Source organism: Arachis stenosperma, chromosome 4 (assembly GCF_014773155.1).
Source record: "Arachis stenosperma cultivar V10309 chromosome 4, arast.V10309.gnm1.PFL2, whole genome shotgun sequence".
Taxonomy (NCBI): Eukaryota; Viridiplantae; Streptophyta; class Magnoliopsida; order Fabales; family Fabaceae; genus Arachis; species Arachis stenosperma.
In genome coordinates, this window is record NC_080380.1 from 113,152,845 (window position 1) to 113,179,836 (window position 26,992).

The following is a 26,992-nucleotide window of genomic DNA, read 5'->3' on the forward strand; positions in this document are numbered from 1 at the left end:
GCATCACAACACCAAACTTAAAGTATTGCTTGTCCTCAAGCAAAATATAAAGGACTTTGTCACAAGAATTTAAGATGTAAGACTTGAATGTTCTTCCAGAGAGTAATTTTTCATTGAGCATGTCATCCTCACTTGTGTGGTCATTAATTTATTGTAATTGAACACAACTATTCAACTTTTTCAATTAAAATGCTTGCTTCAATACTAAATTGGTTAACTTCACTAGACTTCTTTTATACCTTAGCACATGACCCTTGAACCATTCTTTCCTTGATGCTTCTCTTCTTTTTTTTTTCTTTTTTTTTTTCATTTCAAATGAGCTCGAAATCTTGTCTTAAGGCGGCTCTTTAGCATAAGCTTTCAATCAACAATCCCAAACCAGTTGGTTCAAGTTGTTAAGTGTTGAGACACTCTTAAAGATTTACTAACTCAAGCCTCTTTCCTTAACACATTCAGTCACAGGCATATAACATTGAAATTTTGTTTGGATAGTGGTGTCCAGCATCTCTTTGGGTTGCTAAATGTTCTGTTATAGAGCTACTCTTGATTGTGGGTTTTCAATCGATAATCCCGAGTTAGTTCACTCAAGTTACCGGGTGATGAAGCACCCCTCGGATTTACTAGCCCAAGTATGTCTCTTAACATCAATCACCACAGACACATATCCAAATTTTGTCATTGATGCCTAGCCTTTCATTCTTTGTATTCTATTTTCTTTATTGTCAAGGTTATTTGTGCTTTTACTGATAAAGTCTTTGTGATCCTTAACCAAACTAGTCCTGTATAAGCAAGCATTCTTTTGAGTTTCTTGAACATTGCTTCTTTCACAATAAATATACTAGCACTTTGCTTATGGGACAACATGATTCTTTTTAAGCTAGAATTCTCTCTGTTCTTGCATCAAACTACATCTTTTATTCCAATGACAAGTAAAAGTACTAAAGACAAGCAACCATTCCAAATCTGTGAGTGGTGATGCATGGAATGGGCAACATAAAAGACAATGCTTCAAAAAGAAAATGCATCCTAGAAGGTATACCATATTTCAGACATACATCTTCTTTATTTAATAAAACATAAAGAAAAACATAGGAACTTCACCACCTTTAGTCTTCATGTCCCTTTTCCTTTGCTTGATTCTCCTTGCTTTCCTTTGCCTTTTGGATCTTCTTTCTTTTTCTTTCTCAGCTCTCCTTGTTGTTTTGTTGTTGAATCTCCCTTTGGATCTTCTTTCTTTTTACTTCTCCGTTCTCCTTGTTGCTTTGTTGTTGCATCCCCCTGATGAGCGGATAATTTGTATGCTTTTTGGTATTGTTTTTAGTATATTTTTAGTATGATCTAGTTAGTTTTTAGTATATTTTTATTAGTTTTTAGTTAAAAATCATTTTCTGGACTTTACTATGAGTTTGTGTGTTTTTCTGTGATTTCAGGTATTTTCTGGCTGAAATTGAGGGACCTGAGCAAAAATCTGATCCAGAGACTCAAAAGGACTGCAGATGCTGTTGGATTCTGACCTCCCTGCACTCGAAGTGGATTTTCTGGAGCTACAGAAGCCCAATTGGCGCGCTCTCAACGGCATTGGAAAGTAGACATCCTGGGCTTTCCAGCAATATATAATAGTCCATACTTTGCCCAAGATTTGATGGCCCAAACCGGCGTTCAAAGTCACCTCAAGAAATTCCAGCGTTAAACGCCGGAACTGGCACCTAATTGGGAGTTAAACGCCCAAACTGGCACTAAAGCTGGCGTTTAACTCCAAGGAGAGTCTCTACACGAAAAAAGCTTCATTGCTCAGCCCAAGCACACACCAAGTGGGCCCGGAAGTGGATTTTTATGTCATTTACTCATCTATGTACTAGTTTTCTATAAGTAGGACCTTTTACTATTGTATTTAGAAAGAGACTGGGGTAGCTATCTTTGTTTTATGCTATCTTAGATCATTGGGAGGCTGGCCATTCGGCCATGCCTAGACCTTATGCTTATGTATTTTCAACGGTGGAGTTTCTACACACCATAGATTAAGGTGTGGAGCTCTGCTGTACCTCGAGTATTAATGCAATTACTATTGTTCTTCCATTCAATTCCGCTTGTTCTTTATCCAAGATATCACTTGTTCTTCAACATGATGAAGGTGATGATTGACGCCCATCACCATTCTCACTCATGAACAAGGTGACTGACAACCATTCTTGTTCTACAAGCATCCGAGGCTTAGTGAATATCTCTTGGATTCTTTAATCGGAATCTTCGTGGTATAGGCAGGACCTGATGGCAGCATTCAAGAGAATTCGGAAGGTCTAACCTTGTCTGTGGTATTCTGAGTAGGATTCAATGATTGAATGACTGTGACGTGCTTCAAACCTGTAACCTACTGGGCGTTAGTGACAGACGCAAAAGAGGGATTCTATTCCGGTAGGGGAGGGAACCAAACCGGTGATTGGCAGTACTGTGACAGAGTGCGTGCATTAGCTTTCACTGCGCGGATGGGAGGTAGCTGCTGACAACAGTGAAACCCTACACGAGCTTGCCATGGAAAGGAGTAAGAAGGATTGGATGAAGGCAGTAGGAAAGCAGAGAGACGGAAGGGAAGGCATCTTCATACACTTGTCTGAAGCTCTTACACCAATGATATGCATAAGTATCACTATCTTTATCTTTATATTATTTTCGTTCATCATCATATATATTTGAGTTTGCCTGACTAAGATTTACAAGATGACCATAGCTTGCTTCAATGCTAACAATCTCCGTGGGATCGACCCTTACTCACGTAAGGTATTACTTGGACGACCCAGTGCACTTGCTGGTTAGTTGTGCGAAGTTGTGTAATGCCATGGGATTGAACTACCAAGTTTTTGGGGTTCATGACCGGGGATTATGAGAGTTGTGAAAAGTATTGTTCACAATTTCGCGCACCAAGTTTTTGGCGCCGTTGCCGGGGATTGTTCTTGTGTATGGACAACTGACGGTTCATCTTGTTGCTTAGATTAGGTATTTTTTTTTTCAGAGTTCTTAAGAATGAATTCTAGTGTTTCAAGGTGATGTTCTTATCATCACCAATGCTGATTGATCCTCATCAATTGAGCTCTTGAATGCAATGTCCTGCTGAGGCTTAGCTAGCTATGTCTAATTCCTTTAGACTAAAGCTTTAGACTAACATTGCATGATTCCTGGAATTCTAATTAAGAATTTTGATACCTTTATTTTCTTTTCCACTTAATTTTCGAAAAATCCAAAAAAATTACAAAATCATAAAAACCAAAAATATTTCTTGTTTGAGTCTAGAGTCTCATCTTAAGTTTGGTGTCAATTGCATGTTTCTGTTTTTCTTGCATTTCTCGAATTTATGCATGTGTCTTCACTAATCTTCAAGTTGTTCTTGATGATTTCCTTGTTTTGATCTTTGAATTCTATTGACTTGAGTGTTTTGTTGTTTCTCATATGCATTCTCATTTTGTTAGTATCAGTAGTATACAAACTGCTAAGTTTGGTGTCTTGCATGCATTGTCATTTGATCTTATTTGCATTTTGATTATTCCTTATTATTAAAAATCCAAAAATATTTTTAATTTGTGTCTTTTCAAGTCAATAATATAGAGAATTGAAGATTCAGAACATACTGCAGAGGAATCACACAGAAAAAGCTGGGCATTCAAAAATGCCCAGTGAAGAAGACAGACTGGCGTTTAAACGCCAACCAGGGTGCCTGGCTGGGCGTTTAACGCCCAAAAAGGTATAGGTTTGGGCGTTAAACGCCAGAATGTGCACCATTCTGGGCGTTTAACGCCAGGATGGCTAAGGGGGAAGATTTTGTTTTCAAAATCAATTTTTTTTTTCAAGTTTTCAAAGTTTTTCAAAATCAAATCTTTTTCAAATCATATCTTTTCAATCAAATGTTTTCAAAATCAATTTCTTTCCTTTTTCAAAGATACTTACTAACAATTAATGATTTGATTGAACATTTTTTGCCTTTTCTGTTGAGGAAGGTTTTATGTTTGAATCATATCTTTTCTTGTTAGGCAAGTCATTAATTTTTAAAATCATATCTTTTCAAATTGTTTTCAAATCATATCTTTTAAAATTGTTTTCAAATCATTTTCTCAATCACATTTTTTTTAACCAATCATATCTTCTTAATCACATCTTTTTCAAAATAGTTTTCAATCAAATCTTTTTAATTTCTAATTTCAAAATCTTTTTCAAAAATCACTTGATTTCTTTTTCACTTTTGATTTTCAAAAATTAATTAGTATTTTTCAAAATGTTTTTAAAATCTTTTACTTAAATTTTCGAAAATTACTTCCCTTCTTCTCACATCCTTCTATTTATGGACTAACACTATTCCTTAATGCAAAATTCGAACTCCATTTTCTTTGATAAGTTCGAATTTTCTATCTCTGTCTTCCATTTTTCTTCCTCTGACACCTTAAGGAATCTCTATACTGTAACATAGAGGATTCCATATTTTCTTGTTCTCTTCTCTTTCATATGAGCAGGAACAAAGACAAAGGCATTCTTGTTGAAGCTGACCCTGAACCTGAAAGGACCTTGAAGCGGAAGCTAAGAAAAGCTAAGGCACAACTCTCTGTTGAGGACCTGACCGAATTCTTCAAAGAAGAAGACATGGCAGCCGAGAACAACAACAATGCCAACAATGCAAGGAAGGTGCTGGGTGACTTTACTGCACCTACTCCCAACTTCTATGGGAGAAGCATCTCTATCCCTGCCATTGGAGCAAACAACTTTGAGCTTAAGCCTCGATTAGTTTCTCTAATGCAACAGAATTGCAAGTTCCATGGACTTCCACTGGAAGATCCTCATCAGTTCTTAGCTGAATTCTTGCAAATCTGTGACACAGTCAAGACTAATGGGGTTGACCCTGAGGTCTATAGACTGATGCTATTCCCTTTTGCTGTAAGAGACAGAGCTAGAATATGGTTGGATTCTCAACCTAAAGAAAGCCTGGACTCTTGGGAAAAGCTAGTCAATGCCTTCTTGGCAAAGTTCTTTCCACCTCAAAAATGGAGTAAGCTTAGAGTGGAAGTCCAAACCTTCAGACAAAAGGATGGAGAATCCCTCTATGAAGCTTGGGAAAGATACAAACAATTAATCAGAAAATGTCCCTCAGACATGCTTTCTGAATGGAGCATCATAGGTATTTTCTATGATGGTCTCTCTGAACTATCCAAGATGTCTTTGGATAGCTCTGCTGGAGGATCTCTTCATCTGAAGAAGATGCCTACAGAAGCTCAAGAGCTGATTGAAATGGTTGCAAATAACCAATTCATGTACACTTCTGAAAGGAATCCTGTGAACAATGGGACTAGTCAGAAGAAAGGAGTTCTTGAGATTGACACTCTGAATGCCATATTGGCTCAGAACAAGATATTGACTCAACAAGTCAATTTGATTTCTCAAAGTCTGTCTGGAATGCAAAATGCACCAAGCAGTACTAAGGATGCTTCATCTAAGGAAGAAGCTTATGATCCTGAGAACCCTTCAATGGAAGAGGTGAACTACCTAGGAGAACCCTATGGAAACACCTCTAATTCTTCATGGAGAAATCACCCAAATTTCTCATGGAAGAATCAAGAGAGACCTCAACAAGGTTTCAATAACAATAATGGTGGAAGAAACAGGCTTGGCACCAACAAGCCTTTTCCATCATCTTCTCAGCAACAGACAGAGAGTTCTAAGCAGAATACCTCTGACTTAGCAACAATGGTCTCTGATCTAATCAAAACCACTCAAAGTTTCATGAATGAAACAAGGTTCTCCATCAGAAATTTGGAAGGACAAGTGGGACAGCTGAGCAAGAAAATTACTGAACTCCCTCCTAGTACTCTCCCAAGTAATACAGAAGAAAATCCAAAAGGAGAGTGCAAAGCCATAGACATGGCCGAATATGGAGAGGAAAGAGAGGAGGAGGACGCCACTGAGGAAGACCTCAGTGGGTGTGTACCAATCTCCTCTGAGTCCCTCAATGAGGAACAATGGGAATCTGAGGCTCAAAATGAGACCATAGAGATTCCATTGGACTTACTTCTGCCTTTCATGAGCTCTGATGAGTATTCTTCCTCTGAAGAGGATGAGTATGTCACTGAAGAGCAAGTTGCTAAATACCTTGGAGCAATCATGAAGCTAAATGACAAGTTATTTGGAAATGAGACTTGGGAAGATGAACTTCCCTTGCTCACTAAAGAACTGGATGACTTGTCTAGGCAGAAACTGCCTCAAAAGAGGCAAGATCCTGGGAAGTTTTCTATACCTTGTACCATAGGCACCATGACCTTCAAAAAGGCCTTGTGTGACTTAGGGTCAAGTGTAAACCTCATGCCCCTCTCTGTAATGGAGAAATTAGGGATCCTTGAGGTGCAAGCTGCAAGAATCTCATTAGAGATGGCAGACAATTCAAGAAAACAAGCTCATGGACTTGTAGAGAATGTTTTGGTGAAGATTGAAGACCATTACATCCCTACTCATTTCATAGTCCTAGAGACTGGGAAGTGCATGGATGAATCCATCATCCTTGGCAGACCCTTCCTAGCCACAGCAAAGGCTGTGATTGATGTTGATAGAGGAGAGTTAATCATTCAAGTGAATGAACAATCCTTGGTATTTAAGGCCCAAGGACATCCCTCTATCATCATGGAGAGGAAGCATGAAGAGCTTCTCTCAAAACAGAGCCAAGCAGAGCCCCCACAGTCAAACTCTAAGTTTGGTGTTGGGAGGCCACAACCAAACTCTAAGTTTGGTGTTGAACCCCCACATTCAAACTCTAAGTTTGGTGTTGGGAGGTTCCAACACGGTTCTGAGTATTTCTGAGGCTCCATGAGAGTCCTCTGTCAAGCTAATGACATTAAAGAAGCGCTTGTTGGGAGGCAACCCAATGTTTTATAGCTAACTATTTTCTTTTGTTATTTTATCTTTTTTGTAGGTTGATGATCATAAGAAGTCACAAAAACAATGAAAAAAGCAAAAACAGAATGAAAAACAGGAAGAAAAACAGCACACCCTGGAGGAGAAGAAGCTGGCGTTCAAACGCCAGTAATGCTAGCTGTTGGGCGTTTAACGCCCAGTCTGGCACCATTCTGGGCGTTTAACGCCAGAAAGGGGCACCAGACTGGCGTTAAATGCCAGTAAAGGGCAACATCCTGGCGTTAAACGCCAGGAATGGGCACCAGCCCGGCGTTTAACGCCAGAAATAGCTCAAAACGTGATTTTGAGCAACACTTGGTGCAGGGATGACTTTTCCTTGACACCACAGGATCTGTGGACCCCACAGGACCCCACCATCACTCTCTCTCTTCTTCCCCCATTCACCAATCACCTCAATACCTCTTCCCCAAAAACCCTTCACCTATCAAATCCCATCTTTCTCTTCACCACTCACATCCATCCTTCATAAATCCCCACCAACCTCACCCTTCAAATTCAAACCACTTTCCCTCCCAAACCCACCCATCATGGCCGAACCATTACCCCCCCTCTCTCCTATATATACCCTTCTTCAACCCTTCATTTTCACACAACCTAAACACCCCTTCTTTCCCTTCTTGGCCGAACACACCACCTTCTCCCTCTTCCTCATTTCTTCTTCTTCTACTCTCTTCTTTCTTCTTTTGCTCGAGGACGAGCAAACATTTTAAGTTTGGTGTGGTAAAAGCGTTGCTTTTTCGTTTTTCCATAACCATTTATGGCATCCAAGGCCGGAGAAACCTCTAGAAAGAGGAAAGGGAAGGCAAAGGCTTCCACCTCCGAGTCATGGGAGATGGATAGATTCCTCTCAAGGGTGCATCAAGTCCACTTCTATGAAGTTGTGGCCTTAAAGAAGGTGATCCCCGAAGTCCCCTTTTCACTCAAAAAGGGTGAATATCCGGAGATCCGCCATGAGATCCGAAGAAGAGGTTGGGAAGTGCTTACCAACCCCATTCAACAACTCGGAATCTTGATGGTTCAAGAGTTCTATGCCAATGCATGGATCACCAAGAACCATGACCAAAGTGTGAACCCGAATCCAAGGAATTATCTCACTATGGTTCGGGGGAAATACTTGGATTTTAGTCCGGAAAGTGTGAGGGTGGCGTTCAACTTGCCTATGATGCAAGGAGATGAGCACCCTTACACTAGAAGGGTCAACTTTGATCAAAGGTTGGACCAAGTCCTCACAACCATATGTGAAGAGGGCGCACAATGGAAGCAAGATTCAAGAGGAAAGCCGGTTCAATTGAGAAGGCATGACCTCAAGCCCGTGGCTAGAGGATGGTTAGAGTTCATACAACGCTCAATCATTCCCACTAGTAACCGGTCCGAAGTTACCATAGACCGGGCCATCATGATCCATAGCATCATGATTGGAGAAGAAATAGAAGTTCATGAGGTTATAGCCCAAGAACTCTACAAGGTGGCGGACAAGACCTCCACTTTGGCAAGGTTAGCCTTTCCTCATCTCATCTGTCACCTCTGTTATTCAGTTGGAGTTGACATAGAGGGAGATACTCCCATTGATGAGGACAAGCCCATCACCAAGAAAAGGATGGAGTACACAAGAGACCCCTTTCACCATGAGATCCCTGAGATTCCTCAAGGGATGCACTTTCCTCCACAAAATTATTGGGAGCAATTAAACACCTCCCTAGGAGAGTTGAGTTCCAACATGGGACAACTAAGGGTGGAGCATCAAGAACACTCCATTCTCCTCCATGAAATTAGAGAAGACCAAAGAATCATGAGGGAGGAGCAACAAAGACAAGGAAGAGACATTGAGGAGCTCAAGCACTCCATAGGATCTTCAAGAGCAAGAAAGAGCCGCCATCATTAAGGTGGACCCATTCCTTGATTTCCTTGTTCTTTATTCTTCTGTTTTTCGATTTTTATGCTTTATGTTTATCCATGTTTGTGTCTTGTGATCATTAGTGTCTTAGTGTCTATGCCTTAAAGTTATGAATGTCCTATGAATCCATCACCTTTCTTGAAAAAAAAAAAAAAACGTGCTTAATTGATAAAGGAAGGAATTGCATGAATTCTGAATTTTATAATAGTTTAATTATTTTGATGTGGTGGCAACACTTCTGTTCTCTGAATGTATGATTGAACAGTGCATATGTCTTTTGAATTTGTGGTTCATGAATATTGTCTCTTGAAAGAATGATGAAAAAGGAGACATGTTACTGAGGATCTGAAAAATCATTAAAAATGATTCTTGAAGCAAGAAAAAGAAGGAAGCAAACGAAAAAAAAAAAACCGAAAAGAAAAAAAAAGGGAGAAAGAATAAAAAAGAAATAAAGTTGTGATCCAAGGCAAATAAGAGTGTGCTTAAGAACCCTGGACACCTCTAATTGGGGACTTTAGCAAAGCTGAGTCATAATCTGAAAAGGTTCACCCAATTATGTGTCTGTGGCATGTATGTATCCGGTGGTAATACTGGAAGACAGAGTGCTTTGGGCCACAGCCAAGACTCAATAAATAGCTATGTTCAAGAATCATCATACTTTACTAGGAGAATCATTAACACTATCTGGATTCTAAGTTCCTAAAGAAGCCAATCATTCTGAATTACAAAGGATAGAGTGAGATGCCAAAACTATTCGGAGACAAAAAGCTAAAAACCCCGCTCATCTAATTAATACTGATCTTCATAGATGTTTTTGGAGTTCATTGCATATTCTCTTCTTTTTATCTTATTTGATTTTTAGTTGCTTGGGGACAAGCAACAATTTAAGTTTGGTGTTGTGATGAGCGGATAATTTGTATGCTTTTTGGTATTGTTTTTAGTATATTTTTAGTATGATCTAGTTAGTTTTTAGTATATTTTTATTAGTTTTTAGTTAAAAATCATTTTCTGGACTTTACTATGAGTTTGTGTGTTTTTCTGTGATTTCAGGTATTTTCTGGCTGAAATTGAGGGACCTGAGCAAAAATCTGATCCAGAGACTCAAAAGGACTGCAGATGCTGTTGGATTCTGACCTCCCTGCACTCGAAGTGGATTTTCTGGAGCTACAGAAGCCCAATTGGCGCGCTCTCAACGGCATTGGAAAGTAGACATCCTGGGCTTTCCAGCAATATATAATAGTCCATACTTTGCCCAAGATTTGATGGCCCAAACCGGCGTTCAAAGTCACCTCAAGAAATTCCAGCGTTAAACGCCGGAACTGGCACCTAATTGGGAGTTAAACGCCCAAACTGGCACTAAAGCTGGCGTTTAACTCCAAGGAGAGTCTCTACACGAAAAAAGCTTCATTGCTCAGCCCAAGCACACACCAAGTGGGCCCGGAAGTGGATTTTTATGTCATTTACTCATCTATGTACTAGTTTTCTATAAGTAGGACCTTTTACTATTGTATTTAGAAAGAGACTGGGGTAGCTATCTTTGTTTTATGCTATCTTAGATCATTGGGAGGCTGGCCATTCGGCCATGCCTAGACCTTATGCTTATGTATTTTCAACGGTGGAGTTTCTACACACCATAGATTAAGGTGTGGAGCTCTGCTGTACCTCGAGTATTAATGCAATTACTATTGTTCTTCCATTCAATTCCGCTTGTTCTTTATCCAAGATATCACTTGTTCTTCAACATGATGAAGGTGATGATTGACGCCCATCACCATTCTCACTCATGAACAAGGTGACTGACAACCATTCTTGTTCTACAAGCATCCGAGGCTTAGTGAATATCTCTTGGATTCTTTAATCGGAATCTTCGTGGTATAGGCAGGACCTGATGGCAGCATTCAAGAGAATCCAGAAGGTCTAACCTTGTCTGTGGTATTCTGAGTAGGATTCAATGATTGAATGACTGTGACGTGCTTCAAACCTGTAACCTACTGGGCGTTAGTGACAGACGCAAAAGAGGGATTCTATTCCGGTAGGGGAGGGAACCAAACCGGTGATTGGCAGTACTGTGACAGAGTGCGTGCATTAGCTTTCACTGCGCGGATGGGAGGTAGCTGCTGACAACAGTGAAACCCTACACGAGCTTGCCATGGAAAGGAGTAAGAAGGATTGGATGAAGGCAGTAGGAAAGCAGAGAGACGGAAGGGAAGGCATCTTCATACACTTGTCTGAAGCTCTTACACCAATGATATGCATAAGTATCACTATCTTTATCTTTATATTATTTTCGTTCATCATCATATATATTTGAGTTTGCCTGACTAAGATTTACAAGATGACCATAGCTTGCTTCAATGCTAACAATCTCCGTGGGATCGACCCTTACTCACGTAAGGTATTACTTGGACGACCCAGTGCACTTGCTGGTTAGTTGTGCGAAGTTGTGTAATGCCATGGGATTGAACTACCAAGTTTTTGGGGTTCATGACCGGGGATTATGAGAGTTTTGAAAAGTATTGTTCACAATTTCGCGCACCACCCCCTCTTCTTGCCAAATTCCTGAGCTTATCATTGTCTCCTTTAGCCTCTGTTGATTAAATCTCACCCTCGCAAGTTCCTGTTCTTCAAATATCTTGCGAGCTTCATTAAAGGTTTTGATTTGTGGGTTAAGTAATGGAGGTGTGGAACAGAGGTAACTGAGCTTTTCTTGGGTGCATATATCATAGTCAAGTCTGTCCTTATGCCTGGCTTCCCTGAACATTCTACTTTCATTGAAATCTTTGTGAAATGCATCATGTCTAGCATCCAACCTATGGAGAAGCTCCCTTTGCTGAGCTTGCTCTTTCCTTAGTTGAGCTTGTTCTTGTATTACTTTCTCCATGGCTCTTTCATGTTCCAGAGTTGAATTTTTGATGGCTTCCTGCATCTTGGCATATTGTTCTTGTTGTAATTCCATCATGTGTGTTTGGTATTCATTTTGTTGATCCATCCATTGAACTTGAACCCCTCTTTGTTGATCCATCAATTGCCAAAGGTCCCTTTGTTGTTGTGCTTGTTCCTCTTGGCTTCTTTGAATTTGTGAATATTGCCCAGAAATCCCTTCCAAGGCGGCTTGGAGTTGGTTCATGTTTAAAGTGTGGGGTTCTTCCATTTCTTGAGGCTCCTCCTCTTGTCTTACTTCTTTCCTTTTCTTCCTTCTTGCTAAAGGTTGCCTTTCCAATTGGGTTGTGGTGATGAACTCCAACCTTTCTTTGGTAAGAGGTTTCCCAACAGAGACCACATCAGTTTCTTCAAATTCTTCCAGAGGCACTCCAGCTTCTTCACATAGGCGCAGAATAGTACTAGGATATCCTAGCCAGCTGTCCTGTTTGACCTTTTGAGCTATGTCAATGATGTTCTTGGCTATAATGTCTCCAACATTGATTTCCCCTCCTTTCATTATGCAATGGATCATTATTGCTCTATTCACTGTTACCTCAGAATTATTTGAAGTGGAGATCAATGACCTCCTCACTATGTCATGCCATCCTTTTGCTTGAGGTATGAGATCACCTCTCCGAAGTTTGAGTGGTTGTCCATGTGAATCCAACACCCAATCCGTGCCTATTCTGCATAAGTCACTCACCACATCCACATATCTTGGGTCATTTTCAACCCTTTCTTCATAGCTAGGTCGTTTGAACTGTTTTGCCTTGACTTTTAGCACCCTGTTGATGGTGTCCGGGCTAAAATCAACAGTCACACCTCTTACATAACTCATGTAAGGTTCTTCATCATCATATTCTCTTATCACATTAGTGTAGAACTCATGGATGAGAAGCATGCTCACTTCTTGAGGTTGGTCACAGAGAAGCTCCCATCCCCTTTTTCTGATTATTTTTTGTATTTCAGGGTATTCATCTTTTTTTAGCTTGAATGGTAGCTCTGGAACAACATCTTTGCTTGACATCCAACTAAAGATCCGCTCATTGTGTTTGGATTTGAATCTTCTTTCATCAAAGGTGTCCTGTCCTTCATCTCCTCTCCTATCCCTTGATGATGAGGCCATTGAAATTCACTTGCAAGGGTTGAATCTTCCACACCAAATTTAGATCAATGCTTGTCCTCAAGCATAAAGAAAATAGTTGTGAATGAGAGGGATATGAGATAAGCACGGTGACTTAGAGAAGATAGAAAATGATGGTGAAGGAGGTTGAGTGTTTCGGTTATGTGAGAGATGTAATGCTTTAAGAGTTTTGTTGGGTAAAGATTAGGCCTAAGGCAAGAATATATGAAACATGGAGTGAGATAGGGGTGTAGTGTGACTTCGGGTGATGAAATGAGGTTATGGGGGTAGAAGGATGAGTGATGAAGAATGAGTTTTGATGAATGTGGTTGAAGTATTTAAAGTGAACTTTGGTGAGGATGCATGATTCTAGTGGTATTTAAGGCTCGGTCATGGCATGGGGAGCATGCTTCCTTGTGCCCAATGCATGATGAGTTCACTTCTTTCCAATGCACAAAGTTTAAGACTCATGTGACTCCAATGCATCCGTGATCTCTCTTCCAAGATTCCCATCACTTCTTTCTTTCATTATATGCTTCCAAGATTCCCCATCACTTCTTTCTTTCATTCCTGCAACAAAATTCCAAAAGCTTGAGATTCTTAAAGTGACATTAATAGCTAACAACTTATGATGATGTTCCTATGCAAAATTGACTAATCTCAAATTGAAATTTATGAATTGATTCCCTAATCTCTTTTTCTAGCATTATTAATGTAAGTAAAGACACCAAACTTAGTTTGTGACTAAGTGTTCTATGGAATTAATTCCAAAGATAGCCACACTAAACTTAGTATTTTACCTACATCACATGCTATTTCAACGTTTTTTTTTTTTTTGAATAACTAAAATGATGACTATACTTTCATAGTCTAGCATTTTCGTGTATGTATGGACACCAAACTTAGTTTGTGGCTAAGTGTTGTAGAACACACTTTTGCCATTACTTCAAAATTGGCCACACCAAACTTAGTGCCTTGCATACACCATGTACTAGTCTACTTAATCATTATTGGTTACTAAAGAATGAAAATAAAAGACTCCCTGTGCATGGGTTACCTCCCATGAAGCGCTTGTTTATTGTCCTTAGCTTGACAGTGCAGCTTCTTTGATCATATTAAGAGTTGCACACTCTCTTCCTTGCTCCAAGGGCCACCAAAGTAGTGCTTCACCCTATGTCCATTAGCTGTGAAGGTTTGTTTTGAGGCTTCATCAAGTAATTCGACATAGCCATGAGGTGATACTTTGGTGATGGTGTATGGACCAATCCATCTAGACCTCAGCTTCCCAGGGAAGAACTTCAATCTTGAATTGAATAACAACACCCTTTGGCCTGGTTCGAATGTTCTTTGAGAGATCCTCTTATCATGCCATCTCTTTGCTCTCTCTTTGTATATTTTGGCATTGTCATATGCCTCCAATCTGAACTCCTCAAGTTTATTGAGTTGTAACAACCTCTTCTCTCCTGCTGCTTGAGCATCTAAATTCAGAAGTTTGGTGGCCCAAAAGGCCTTATGTTCAAGCTCCACAGGGAGGTGGCATGCCTTTCCATACACCAGCTGAAATGGAGATTTTCCTATGGGTGTCTTGAAGGCTGTTCTATATGCCCAAAGTGCATCATCCAGCTTCCTAACCCAATCCTTTCTTGTTGTTCCCACAGTTTTCTCCAAGATCCTTTTTAGCTCTCTGTTGGCAAGTTCAGCTTGCCCATTGGTTTGTGGGTGGTATGGTGTAGCTACTTTGTGTGTAACACCATACTTGTGGAGTAAGGAATTTAATTGCTTGTTGCAGAAGTGGCTTCCCCCATCACTTATGAGTCCTTTGGGCACTCCAAATCTAGTGAAGATGTTCTTCTTGAGGAATTGCAAGACCACGTTGGTATCACATGTGGTGGTGGCTATTGCTTCTACCGATTTGGAGACATACTCTACTGCTACCAAGATGTATTTGAATGTGTAGGATGGAGGAAAAGGTCCCATGAAATCTATTCCCCACAGATCAAAGAGTTCCACTTCCAAAATGAACTTCTGAGGCATCTCATTTTTCTTTGACAAACCCCCTGTTCTTTGACATTCATTGCATTGGCTCACAAACTCCCTAGCATCCTTGAAGATTGAAGGCCAATAGAAACCACTTTGAAGGATCTTTGCAGCAGTTCTTTCAGCCCCAAAATGACCACCATAGCTAGAGTTGTGACAATGCCATAGTATGTCCTTCATCTCACCTTCTGACACACATCTTCTTATCATTCCATCTGGGCATCTTTTGAACAAGAATGGTTCATCCCAGAAGAAGAACTTAGCCTCATGTAGCAGCTTCTTGACTTGTTGTTTTGTGTACTCTTGAGGGATGATTCTACCCGCCTTGTAGTTGGCCATATCTGCAAACCAAGGGACATGTTGAATGTGCAAGAGGTGTTCATCTGGAAATTCTTCATTTATTGATGGAAAGTTGTCTTGGCATGCATCTTGTGGTACCCTTGATAAGTGATCAGCAACTTGATTTTCATTGCCCTTTCTATCTTTGATCTCAATGTCAAACTCTTGTAGGAGTAGCACCCATCTAATTAGCCTTGGTTTTGCATCCTGTTTTGACATAAGATACTTAAGAGCAGCATGGTCAGTATACACTAAGACTTTGGATCCAATCAAATATTGTCTAAACTTATCAAAAGCGTATACCACAGCTAGTAGCTCTTTCTCTGTTGTGGTGTAGTTTCTTTGAGCTTCATTCAATACCTTACTTGCATAGTAGATAACATGAAGCTTCTTTTCCTTCCTCTGCCCCAACACAGCACCAATTGCAAGGTTACTTGCATCACACATGAGTTCAAAAGGTAGTCCCCAACTTGGGGGTGTGATGATTGGTGCTGTGGTGAGCTTAGCCTTTAGAGTTTCAAAAGCATGTTTGCATTCATCATCAAAGATAAAAGGATTGTCTACCACCAGCAAATTGCTTAGTGGCTTTGCTATTTTGGAAAAATCTTTGATGAATCTCCTATAGAATCCAGCATGCCCTAAGAAACTTCTAACGGCTTTCACACTAGTTGGCAAAGGAAGTTTTTCTATAATTTCTACTTTTGCCTTGTCAACTTCTATACCCTTTCTTGAAATTTTGTGACCAAGAACAATGCCTTCGGGTACCATGAAATGGCATTTCTCCCAATTCAAAACTAAGTTTGTTTCTTGGCACCTTTTCAAGACTAGGGTAAGATGGTGTAAGCATGTATTGAAGGAATCACCAAAAACAGAGAAATCATCCATGAATACTTCAATAAATTTTTCTACCATGTCTGAGAAGATTGATAGCATGCATCTTTGAAAGGTAGCTGGGGCATTGCAAAGTCCAAATGGCATTCTCCTATATGCAAAGACTCCAAAGGGACAAGTGAAGGAGGTCTTCTCTTGATCCATGGGGTCAACAACTATCTGGTTGTATCCCGAATATCCATCAAGAAAACAGTAGTAGGCATGGCCAGCCAACCTTTCAAGCATCTGGTCAATGAAAGGGAGAGGAAAGTGGTCTTTTCGTGTAGCATCATTCAGCCTCCTATAGTCTATGCACATCCTCCACCCTGTCACTGTTCGTGTTGGGATAAGCTCATTCTTTTCATTAACAATGACAGTCATCCCCCCTTTCTTGGGTACTACTTGCACTGGACTGACCCAAGGGCTATCAGATATAGGGTAGATGATCCCAGCTTTACACAACTTCAGAACTTCCTTTTGAACAACCTCCTTCATTGTAGGATTCAATCTTCTTTGGGGTTGTACCACCGGTTTGGAACCCTCTTCTAAGAGTATCTTGTGCATGCATACGGCAGGGCTTATGCCTTTCAAGTCATCAATGGTCCATCCTAAGCCTCTTTGTGAGCTTTCAAAACCACAAGGAGCTTTTCTTCTTCCTCTGCATTCAATGTGGAATTGATGATCACTGGGAAGCTGTCCTTCTCACCAAGGAATGCATATTTAAGATGAGGGGGTAGTGGTTTCAACTCTTGTTGTGGTGCCTCTTCTTTAGTAGCTTCACTTGGTTCCTTTGATGCTTCCAATTTGTCCCCTTCATGTCCATTGATGTCATGGACTTCCTCTTGTTTCATTTGATGGTTTGTGTCAAGCACTTCTTCAACCAAAGAGTCCATTACATCAATCCTCATGCAACTTTCTTTCTCAACAGGGTGTTGCATTGCTTTGAACACATTTATGGTCATTTGCTCATCATGCACTCTAAAAATCATTTCCCCCTTTTCCACATCAATGATTGTTCTAGCTGTAGCTAAAAAGGGTCTACCAAGAATGACTGAATTGTTTCCCTCTTCATCCATGTCTAGGACCACAAAATCAGCTGGGAATATGAAGTTTCCCACTTTCACCAAGAGGTTCTCAACTACTCCATTTGGTACTTTGATGGATCTGTCAGCAAGTTGGAGTGACATCCTTGTGGGTTTAAGCTCTTCAATCATCATTTTCTTCATCATGGTAAGGGGCATTAGGTTAATGCTTGCTCCCAGGTCACAAAGTGATTTGTCAACGGCCATGCTCCCAATCGTGCAAGGTATGAGGAAGCTGCCAGGGTCTTTGAGTTTTGGAGGTAGCCCTTGTTGAATGATGGCACTACACTCTTGATTGAGAATCACCGTTTCTTTTTCTTGCCAACTTCTCTTCTTGGTGATCAATTCCTTAAGAAACTTTGCATATAATGGCATCTGTTCCAGAGCTTCTGCCAATAGGATGTTGATTTTAAGTTTCTTGAAGATTTCTAAGAACCTTGGGAATTGTTGGTCCTTTGCTCCTTTATGTATCCTAGTTGGGTATGGAAGCTTGGGTACATAGGCTTTTACTCCTTCACTTTTGTTTTTTTGTTGTGGATTCACACTCTCCTTGCTATCATGGTTGCTTCCTTGATTGGGTGACTTGCCTTGTGGTTTGACAACCTCTTTGCCTTTGTTAAATGTTGACTCCTTTCCTTCATCCTGCCTCTTCACTTGTATCTCCACTGTGTCTTGCTCTTTGGATTTTGTTGCTTCTTTATTTGAACTTTCACCAACTACCTTGCCACTTCTTAACTGCAGAGCTTTACATTCTTCTCTTGGGTTGGGTATTGTGTCACTTGGGAGAACATTGGTTGGTCGCTCTGCTTGTTTGGCTAATTGTCCCACTTGTCTCTCAATATTCTTCATGGTGACCTCATGTTCCTTTTGTCCCTTGGCTAAGGCTTGAGTGGTTTGAGCAAGTGCTTGCAAGGTTGCTTCAAGACTTGCAATTCTGGTCTCATGATGGTCAATTGGGGATATGATGGGAGTTGATTGTTGTTGAAAGTGGTTGGGTGGGTTAGTGTGGTAATTCTGTGTGTTGGGTGTTGGTGCAGGGAAGTTGTTTTGGTGAGTTTGTGAGTTATTATGAGGGTGTTGATATGTGTTTTGTGTTTTTCTATATTGGTTAGTGTTGTTGGCCTGGTGGTTTTGGTTGTTTGTGTTACGGGTGTGATTGTGGTTGTTGTTCTTTTGCCAATGGTTTTCTCCCCACTTTAAATTGGGATGATTCTTCCAAGATGAGTTGTATGTATCACCATGGAATTCATCCTGAGAATTTGAGGTATTCTGCATGTATTGAACTTGTTCTTGTGGTTGTTCAACCGTGATCCCTTCACCTTGGCTCCATTCAAGTGATGGTTGATTTGTTGTGTTCACTGATGCAAGTTGCATACCCTCCATTCTCTTTGTTATCATCTCCATTTGTTGTTGGATTTGTTGGTGCATTAACTTGTTTTGTGCCAAGATAGCATCAACACCTTCAAGCTCCATTACACCTTTCTTTGGGGTCGGATTGTGCTGCCTTTCTGATGAGTAATAATATTGATTGTTTGCCACAATCTCAATGAGGTTTTGAGCCTCCTCGGCAGTTTTCATCATGTTGAGTGATCCTCCTGATGAGTAGTCTAGTCCCTTCCTTGCTTCTAAGCTTAAGCCTTCATAGAAGTTTTGGAGCTTAACCCAATCACTAAACATGTCGGGGGGACATCTTCTCATTAGTGGCTTATATCTTTCCCAGGCGTCATACAATGACTCCCCTTCCATTTGCCTGAAAGTTTGAACCTCTGTCTTCAACTTGATGATCTTTTGAGGTGGGTAGAACTTTGCTAAAAATTTGCTCATCACTTCATTCCAATCATTGAGGCTTTCCTTGGGGAATGATTCTAGCCATTAAGTGGCCTTGTCCCTCAAAGAGAATGGGAATAGCAACAACTTGTAGACATCTGGATGCACTCCAGTTGTCTTCACTGTATTGCATATCCTCAAAAAAACAGATAGATGTTGATTTGGGTCTTCAAGAGGTCCCCCTCCATAAGAGCAATTGTTCTGTACCAAAGTGATGAGCTGAGGTTTTAACTCAAAGTTATTGGCCTGAACATTTGGTGTGGCAATACTGCTCCCACAATGTCTTGGATCAGGGATGGTGTAAGAAGAAAGCACCCTTCTAGGTGGTCTATCATTGTTGTTGACCCCTCCAGGATTGTGCATCTCATCCTCCATGACTTGATCTTCTCCCTCTGAATCTTCTTCACCAACTATTCCCTTTCCTCTTTCTGCTCTCCTTATCCTTCGGCGGGTTCTCTCGTCCTCAGTATTAAGTCTATTAACTCCTGACATACACAAACAAAACCAAAATCACAAGTGAAATATTCTAGGACTAGAGTGGAATTGGAGTTAGTGAAACAAAGTATCAAACAGTTAGTGGGCTTAGTAAAAATAAAAAAAATGCTTAATCTAAACCACCTTTCACTTAATCATTGTCAATCTTTTCCAATCCCCGGCAACGGCGCCAAAAACTTGATACGTAAAATTTAGATTTCACGTATAACCGGCAAGTATACCGGGTCGTATCAAGTAATAAAACTCACAAAGAGTGAGGTCGATCCCACGGAGATTGGTAGATTAAGCAACTTTAGTTAATGGTAAATTTAGTCAAGCAAACATAGTTTTGATTTCATGAGCATTTTGATTTTTGAACATAATTGCAAGAATGTAAATGACACAAAATGTAAAGAACTAGAATAGAGAAATAAAATGAAAGTAAATGACGGAAACTTAAAGTGCAAGAAACTTAAATGACATCAAAGATAAATTGCAAGGAATTAAAGGTTGCAGAAATTTAAAGAACATAAGAGTAAACGGCAAGAAATAAAGGAACAGAATGTAATAACAAGAATAGTAAATTGACAGAATGTAGAAGGGAGTTGGGCAATGGGTTTTCAAACACTAAGAACAAGAGAGATGAGAATTAATGATAGAGAGGATCATTAGGGATCAGAGATGCTAGTTTTCATGAATTGATGTTAGTCAAATCTTCCTCAATCATGGGTATAGATCCATGGCAAGTGGGTGATTGAATCCCAATCTCTTGGTGATTCAATCTCTCTTAACATAACCAATTGCCACTCTCGTGATCTAATTGTTCATGAGAAGAGATGAAGCTCAAATCTAATCCAGCCACACAATTCCTATAATCTCAACCAAGGAGAGTTACATCTCACATACTAACCAAGGTATATTGATTAAAGAAATCATGAAAGGATGAACTCTAAACTGAATTATGTGGCTCATTCCTCAAATTCACCATATAATTCATGTAGATTAACCCCTCTCTCGATGGTGGTTGAATCTATGAAGAGCAAGAGTTCCCTCTTTAGATCAACCACTAGAATTGAGGAGGAGAAGATGGGTTCACCAATTCATTCCAACAAACAGAGCTCCTCCCCCTAATGAAAGTGGGGTTTAGTGAGTCATTGCTCCAATTTCAACAACAATTTCCATAAATCAAAATTAAACTAAATGTAAAGGAAGAAGAAGAAGAAGAAGAATGAAGTGCTTCAAACTTGAAAATGAAGAAGAAGAATTCCAATAGAAAACCAAAGATGAGCTTTCCGGGAGAGTACCCGAAAGTTCTAACTGTCAAAAGTGTTGAAAAGTATGAAAAAGTTCTAAGTGTCAAAAAGTATTCCAAAAAGTCCTCTCCAAGTACAAACTCAATCTCTATTTATACTAGTTCCCAAAACTCTTTCAAAGATCTTGAATTGGGTTGGCAATATGGGCTTCCTCTTTGTTGAATTCTTGGCTCAATTGGAAGTGTTGCTAGACTTGGAAAGGAAGAGTTCATTCATCATGCTTCTGGCCCATTGGCTTGGCGTTTTTGTCAATAACGTGGCCTTAATGCACGTTGGCAACGTGCATCATAATTTCCTGGAAGTGAGTTTGAGACTTGGGCGTTGCTAGCCCAAGTTGTTGCCAACAACTTGCTTTTCCTCTTCTTGGCTCTACTTTCATGCTAAATGTAGCCCAGAATTTGAGTGTCAACCTTCTGCTTCAATATGGACTACTATACATCATTGGAAAGCTCTTGATGTCTATTTTCTAATGCTACTGGAATCACCTCAATTGGACTTTCCTAGCTCAAGTTATGGTTCCTCAAAGAAGGTAAGGTCAAGCTGCCAAGTTGTTGCCAAAAAACGCACCTTCACTCCCAAGTTGGCAACGTGCTCGTGCATAGCCTCCCAAGGCAGGGGCTTGGGGCTGGCGTTGTTGCAAAACACGCCCCCTATCTAGCACGTTGGCAACGTGCTCGTGCCACACCCCAAGGCTAATCTCTAGCCTTCTTGGATTTCACTTCATGTTCTTGTTTTTAGGGCCTAAAGATGACTCTAGTTTGGCTTCAATTTTGTGCTCCACCATAGACTATCATATATGGTTGGAAAGTTCTGAATGTTAGCTTTCCAACGCAACTGGAAGCACTCAATTTGGATCTCTGTAGCTCAAGATATCTTCCATTGAAGAGGACATGTTCAGGCTGCCTTGTTGGAGTTGTTGTGGATAACGCCCATACATTCCAAGTTAGCAACGTGCATCACAATTTCCTCACCATCCTGGCGTTGTTTCCAAACACTCCTTCTCTTCAGCACGTTGGCAACGTGCTCGAGCCTTTCTCAAGACTCCATGTTTGCTTCCTGGCGTTGGCAACGTGCATGGCAAGGCTTATGGGCGTTGGCAACTTGATTGGTGCCCTTCCTGGCGTTGGCAACGTGCATGGCAAGGCTTATGGGCGTTAGCAACGTGCATGGCATAGCTTATGGGCGTTGGCAACTTGATTGGTGCGGCTTATGGGCGTTGGCAACTTGATTGGTGCGGCTTATGGGCGTTGGCAACTTGGTTGGCACCAAGACTTGGTGCTTAGCCAAGCAACCATTCCTGGCGTTGTTGCCAAACACGCCAATGCTTCCTAGCCCAACAACGTGCTCGAGCTCCCCTTTGGTGCCAAAATTGCTTGCTACGTTGCCAAGGAACACGCCTTCATAACTTGGAGTTGGCAACGTGCATCTCATTTTCCTGGGCCAAGTTTGCTTGTGTGGCGTTGCCTAGGGACACACCTATGGTTCCTGGCGTTGGCAACGCCCTCGAGCTCCTCTTCAAGGCTCCCTTTGTTGCTTGGCGTTGCCTTGAATAACGCCTATGGTTCCTGGCGTTGGCAACGCCAGCTTCTCTTCCTCCAGGGCCAAGCTTGCTTGTGTGTGGCGTTGGCAACGCCCTTCTCAAGTTGGCAACGCCAGCTTCTCTTCCTCCAGGGCCAAGCTTGCTTGTGTGTGGCGTTGGCAACGCCCTTCTCAAGTTGGCAACGCCAACTTTGCTTCTTGGTTGCCTGGCGTTATCCATAAAAACGCACCACATTCCCAAGTTGGCAACGCCAACTCCTCTTCCTGGCGTTGCCAAGAACAACGCCCTTTATATCCAAGTTGGCAACGCCAACTTCTTGCCCAGCTTGCATCATTCTTGCTTCCATGCTTCCTTGTTTCATCACCTATCATCAACAAGGGAAATAGCTTCAAAGTCTTACCAATTCATGCAATAAATTTCATGAGATTCATTCATACTCATTCATATATGCATTCCTTAAATCATTTGCATGAATTTGGCTAGAATCAACATATTCCTTGATATTCTCATGCATGGAAACAAAACTCATAAAAGGGCTTGTTTATTTAGAGAAAATGAGTGAAATTAAGCTAAAACTAACTAAACTAACTAACTAATAAAGCAATTATGCACTTGCATCAGCCTTTACATCCCTGCTGATTTCATAATCTTAGACACTAGGAAGGAAGGAGATGAATGCATCATCCTTGGAAGACCTTTCCTAGCCACAGCAGGTGTTGTGATTGATGTTAACAGAGGAGAATTAGGCCTTCAATTGAATGAGGACTACCTTGTGTTTAAGGCACACGGCTATCTTTCTGTAACAAGGGAGAGTAAGCATGCAGAGCTTCTCTCAGTACAGAGTTAAAAAGAGCCCCCACAATCAAACTCTAAGTTTGGTGTTGGGAGGCCACAACCAAACTCTATGTTTGGTGTTGAGAAGACCCCACATTCAAACTCTAAGTTTGGTGTTGGGAGACCTTCATCATGCTCTAAACTTCTCTAAGGCTCCATGAGAGCCCACTGTCAAGCTAGTGACATTAAAAGAGCGCTTGTTGGGAGGCAACCCAATTTTTATTTATCTAAATTTTATTTTTTATTTTATTGTTATTTTGTGTTTTAGTAGGTTCATGATCATGAGGAGTCACGAAAAAAATATTAAAATAAAAAACAGAATCAAAAACAGCAGAGGAAAAATCACACCCTGGAGGAAGGACTTACTGGCGTTTAAACGCCAGTAAGGTGCATCTGGCTGGCGTTCAATACCAGAACAGAGCATGGAGCTGGCGCTGAACGCCAGAAATAAGCAACATCCTGGCGTTTGGACGCCAGGAATGTGCCCTGAGGAAAGCTGGTGCTGAACGCCAGTAACAAGCATGGAACTGGCGTTCAACGCCAGAAATATGCTACACATGGGTGTTGAACCCCCAGAACGTGCACCATTTCGGCATTTAAACGCCAGAATGGTATGCTAAGGCATTTTACATGCCTAATTGGTGCAGTGATGTAAATCTTTGACACCTCAGGATCTGTGGACCCCACAGGATCATCTCAGGATCTGTGGACCCCACAGGATCCCCACCTAACATATTCTCCCCTCTTCTCAACATTCATTCTCTCTTTCCAATAAACACTCTTCCCCAAAACCCTTCACAAATCACCTCAATCTCTCTTCCCAATTACCCCCTTCACCACTCACATCCATCCACTCTTTCCCACAAACCCCACCTACCTTCAAAATTCAAAAATCTTTCCCACCCAAACCCACCCTAAATGGCCGAACCTACCCTCTCCCCCTCCCTATATATACCCCTCCATTCTACTTCATTTTCACATAACATAACCCCCTCTTCTATACCTTGGCCGAAACCTACACCTCCTTTTCTCTTCCATCTTTTCTTCTTCTTCTTCTTCTTCTCTTCTTTCTTCTCTTGCTCGAGGGCGAGCAATATTTTAAGTTTGGTATGGCAAAAGCATAAGATTTTTGTTTTTCTATAACCATTGATGGCACCCAAGGCTGGAGAATCCTCTAGAAAAGGGAAAGGGAAGACAAAAGCTTCCACCTCCGAGTCATGGGAGATGGAAAAATTCATCTCCAAAGCCCATCAAGACCACTTCTATGATGTTGTGACCAAGAAGAAGGTGATCCCTGAGGTCCCTTTCAAGCTCAAGAAAAATGAGTATCCTGTAATACCCAGTCTAACCGAAATTAATTAAATAATGAGTTAAGTAGGAGCAAATATGGTTGGAAGATTTGGCGATTGGAATTTGATGATTTCAATGTGATATTTGGATTCAGTGAATTTTTCCGAGTCAGAAGACATAGTTTCCTGTGTAAAAGCGCGCAGTGGAATTTTGACCGGCAGTACCGGCTGAGACCTGTCTGGTACTGCAGCTGAGAAAATTGATTATGAGTAAATAAGATTAAGAAATGAGGAATTATAATTAGAGGAGGTAGAAATATTTGAAGTGCGATTTAGAGCGCTAATCTTAAAGGTTTTGGTCCAAAATTGGGCCAACGGACAAAAATAAGTGAACTGGGCCTAAGTGGGCCCAAGACCCAACATATATAAACATTAGTTATGAACATTTCAGCTCATTTTACCCTAAAAGAGAGGTTGGGGCGCTGAAATAGAGAAGAGAGAAGAGAAGAGAGAAAACCTAACTCTCTTTGATCTTCAAACCACCATAACTTGAGCTACGGAGCTCCGATTGACGAGCCGTTTGTGGTCACGCGTCGCTCTTCTCATCCTCTACAATTCTATCTAAGTTTTGTGGTGAGTATTCCATTCATCTCTGCCCAGTTTTCGAATTTCCCCACTGTTACACGTTTTTGGGAAGTTAGTGTTGAAATCTTGTGATTTTGGGTGTTTAGGGATACTCCAACATGGATTCTAAGTGAGTTCTATCCCTACTTCATATGGGCTGAGGTAAGAAGTGCTCAAACCCTTGTGATTTGTCATTTTTATGAGCCCTAGGTTGATGTATGTATGTCATATTGGTTATGTTAGTGCATTTGATGGTTTTGGTGCACAATTGGGAGATTGGTGTTGCTTGAGGAGCTTTGGTGAGGCTTGGGGCTAAGGTTGGTGAAGACTTCCAAAGAAGAGGCTCAATTGATTTGGCTACAAGAGGTACGGTTTAAGTTTCATTTAAGTACCGTGTGGTGTGATGAGAATTCCTAGGCTAGATGCCCCTAGGATTAAGTTTGGATTGTGTAAATGGTTGATGCTAATATGCATAGTTGGTATGTAATGTGAATTGATGATTGGGTTGAGAATTGTGTGGCCTTGTATGCTTGGTGTATTGAAAATTTGATGTATTGGGTAATGAGTATTAATTTGTGGTTTATGCATTTAAATTGTGAAATTGGGCCGGAGACCGTAAATTTTGGGTCGAAGGCCGGAAAGAGGTAAAGAAGGTAAGTTGATGTGTGCATTGTATGATGACACAAGTGATTGGATGAATTTCATATAATGAATATATGAATGATTGGGTTGGTTATTGAATAATGAGGTTTGAGGAGTTGAAGTGTGGAAATTGGTAATTTTGGGTGAAATTGTATAGATGAGGTATGTTTAATTTTGGTTGAGATATATTATGTGGTCATATATGTGAGTATGATTATTGATTCCTTGATGGTATGATAATGCATGAGAGATATGTATGTTGTGATATATGCTTGAGAAATGATTAAGGTTGATTTGGGGGTGAAACCACGTGATAGTGAGTATGATATTGGTTATGTATAATGATGGTTGATTGGAAATAGTATTGTTGGAAATTGGGATGAGGAAGGATGTATGACATGTTGATATGTTTGTAATTTAGCCATTTGTTTGAAATGGGTAAAGATGGTTATATGGCGGTTTTGTGAATCGTGGTAAAGTGTTAATGTATGAGTTGAGGAGGCATGATGTTAATTTTGATATATTTTGATTGGTTTCTAAAAGGGTTGAAATTGGCATGTTTTGGTTGATTTTGAAAAGAGTTGAAAATGGCTTGTTTTGAAAATGGCACTTTGTGGTTTTGTATGAAAAACATGGTTTTTGGGCATACTTTGACGGGACATAACTTGGACTACGGATCTCTGTTTTGTGCCAAATCTGTTTAGAAATGAAATTGGATCCGGGATGTCCATGCCGTTCGAAGAACGGGTGAAAAACGATTTAAAATGAGAAAGTTATGTCCGTCAGAAGATTGGGGGTTGAATCTGTGAATTCTGCAACTTTTAACTTAGAAAATTTTTAGCAGAATGACCCTCCACGCGTAGGCGCACTTGGCGCGTACGCGTCGTTCTTCAAGAAGGCACCATCCACGCGTGCGCGTGGTGTGCGCGTGCGCGTCGATGCGCTGCACCCATTGCCCAGCCATTTTCCCGAGAGTTGTGCCAGAGTTGTGCCAGTCTTGTGCTTGGGGCGCAAGTGTACCCACGCGTACGCGTCGTTGTCTATTTTTCAATCCGCGCGTCCGCGTGAATGGCGCGTATGCGCGTATGCGCGTACGCGTGGCCCTGTTTTCATCCCAAAGTTGATTTTTGAGTTTTAAAAGCCAAATCTCATACTTTTAAGTCTCCGATCTCACCCCTTATGTATTAAATCATTATGATATGCCTATCAATGAGAAAAGAGTTAGGGGATGTGGTAACTTGCG

General features: G+C 40.8%; 1 non-coding gene across 1 annotated transcript; it reads right to left on the reverse strand.

Moving 5' to 3' along the window:
• Nucleotides 1-5,028: 5,028 nt before the first annotated feature.
• LOC130978068 (small nucleolar RNA R71) lies at nt 5,029-5,136 on the reverse strand. Its single transcript, XR_009085732.1, has one exon. It is a non-coding gene; the product is annotated as a small nucleolar RNA R71 (small nucleolar RNA).
• Nucleotides 5,137-26,992: the final 21,856 nt, after the last annotated feature.